The sequence below is a fragment of the Pteropus vampyrus genome, unplaced genomic scaffold (assembly GCF_000151845.1).
Source record: "Pteropus vampyrus isolate Shadow unplaced genomic scaffold, Pvam_2.0 Scaffold2, whole genome shotgun sequence".
Taxonomy (NCBI): Eukaryota; Metazoa; Chordata; class Mammalia; order Chiroptera; family Pteropodidae; genus Pteropus; species Pteropus vampyrus.
In genome coordinates, this window is record NW_011888783.1 from 27,925,715 (window position 1) to 27,928,060 (window position 2,346).

The following is a 2,346-nucleotide window of genomic DNA, read 5'->3' on the forward strand; positions in this document are numbered from 1 at the left end:
GGCATAGATTGGGCATAAGTTGGTAATTGTTGAGCTGGGTGGTGAGTACATGCCAGTTTATCATATTATTCTTTCTACTTTTGTTTATGTTTGAAAATTTCCATAATAAAAAATTTTTAAAAATAGTTTGTTTACTTGAGTTCCACAGTTGTCTCTGACTCCTAAAAGAGTACAGAAAATACAGGAGCTGGAAGGAAGGAGCTGATCAATTAAATTTAGTAAGTGTGACTACGCAAAGGAGGTATTTGGATCAGGCCTCAGGAAGAAGACATCAAAATTAATCATTTTCAGTGAGAAAGATGTTTCCTCAGGAGTATTATATCAGGTCAGAGCAATATCAGGGAAAAATTCAGAGTACCAGAGAGATATAGGGACTCTGGAGGTGTCAGCCTCCACCTCAGGTGTGAAAGGGGGACTGTGTGGCTTAAGTGGACCTTTATCCTTCCTCTACCTATTGGCTAAAATCAAATGTGGTATCTGTTCTTCCCAGTTAAAGTGTCTGACATGTTCTTCAGCTGTGTATTGGCTATTAAATTAATGGTTAGAATTAGGAGATGGTTCGGGAGCTCACTCTATCCACTCTCTGCCTCAGCTTGGAATTGCATTACTTCCAGGAACACTGCAAACCTTTTGAGTTAATTACAGAATGTTTTCTATTGTTTCTCTTGTCTCCTATAAAGCGCTCTAATTCACTCTTAATGAGGCCCTAGACTGCATTTCCACCATTTGCTTTGCAAGGACAGAATTTCCTGTCAGTGGAATACGCAAAGTAGCTGAGCTTAAGCCATCTTGCCGGCACCACACCCAGGAGGACCCCTTGAGTACGAGGAGTCCTGGGCCAAGAAAGAGAAGAGCTCAGCCTGAGCTAGACATCATATCAAGTAACTGTGAACCAGGATATGTGACCTGGAAACTTGTGACCTAGGACATGCGACCTGGGGACATAAACAGCTATGAAGGGGGAAGAAAATCTATTGGCATTAGAGAGGCAGCAGCATCCTTGGTGTTAGCAGCCATGGCTTCCTGGTCCGGAGGAGTCGAGTAAGGAGATCCTGCTTCTCAGTCTATCCTCTTAACCTAGGTTTGTCCTTTCTAGCAAAGGGGGAGAAGATTGGGGTGGGAGAGCAGACAAACTCCCAGTCCCACGCCAACTAGATTGACATCGAAGTTTAGCGTTGTCTTGTTTTTGAGATTAAAGTTTAAAAATGAACAGGACTGAGCATTAGAAGTAGAATTGGGGAGTTGAACTGGATAGAGACATCATTAAGATATTAAGGATGCCCATTGCCCAGGGATTCCACCCTCGGAGGCTGCGAGCAGTGAAGCAGTTTCATGCCTACGCCCCAGTAAATTGCTATACCTCAGTAACAACACAACAGAAAAACAAAACCAAAACAGTTCTGTTCTGGTTTTTAGTCATACACCCTCCACTTCAAATTAGACAAAGCCACTTTCTGGCAACTGCCTTTCTTAAACTTTCTTCCCTTTTGCTGTCTCTTTCTTATCCTGCAGAAAATCTGTGTCCCCCTTGCTGCCCTCTGTGCAATTAACTAGAGCCACCCTTATATACCATCAAGGACACTGAAAATAAATACCTATATTTTCTTTTAATATTTTGCCTTCTGTGACCTACTTTTAGTTCAATTTCAAAAATAAAGGGGTGAATTGTGTTCTAAATAAACATGTCAATAAACTCTATTCTGTTTTGGCTGCACAGCTTTTATACCGTAAACCGGAATTGTTTTCTATAGACAGCAAAACTTAAAAAGATCTTCTGTGTAAATACATTGATATTTAAGTTCCGAAATTCCACTTGCTTCATGAAAAATCCACTTCTTTGAGCACTGTTTCCCACTGATAATCCTGGTATTAAAGAGCTCTAGTTAGTGTCGCCTCTGATGTGCCTGAGTCACATGTAGAATCACTTCCGACCCACCCACGTCTGAAAACACTTTTTACAGTGATTATAAAATTAAGAGCTTCCTTGCAAAGAGAGCATTTTTATCAGTTGATATTATTCTAATTTTTCGTTTTTGATGAAGAATCTATGAATAGCTTCAAAAATCGGAGTCAATAGGTAGGCTAACACCTAAAAAACCAAAAATCAAATTACATTCTGAGGATTTCACCAACCTTAGGTAATTATTGTCCCAATTTAAATACTTCAGCTTAGACAGTTAGATATATGCATGTACTTTAAAAGTTAGTTTTAATATTCCCCTCAGGAGTTGTTAATGAACTTTGATATGCTCTAATGGGGAGCACACACTCCGAGGGTGCTATATGAGCACCGAAGGACCCTAATCAGGACCTTGGACCTGGAGTCTGTGCCTACTACAGCTCCTT

At 40.4% G+C, this 2,346-nt stretch overlaps 1 non-coding gene across 1 annotated transcript; it reads left to right on the top strand.

Annotated features, from left to right (window-relative positions):
- Nucleotides 1-438: 438 nt before the first annotated feature.
- On the top strand, nucleotides 439-630 carry LOC111739850. Its single transcript, XR_002780387.1, has one exon. It is a non-coding gene; the product is annotated as a U2 spliceosomal RNA (small nuclear RNA).
- Nucleotides 631-2,346: the final 1,716 nt, after the last annotated feature.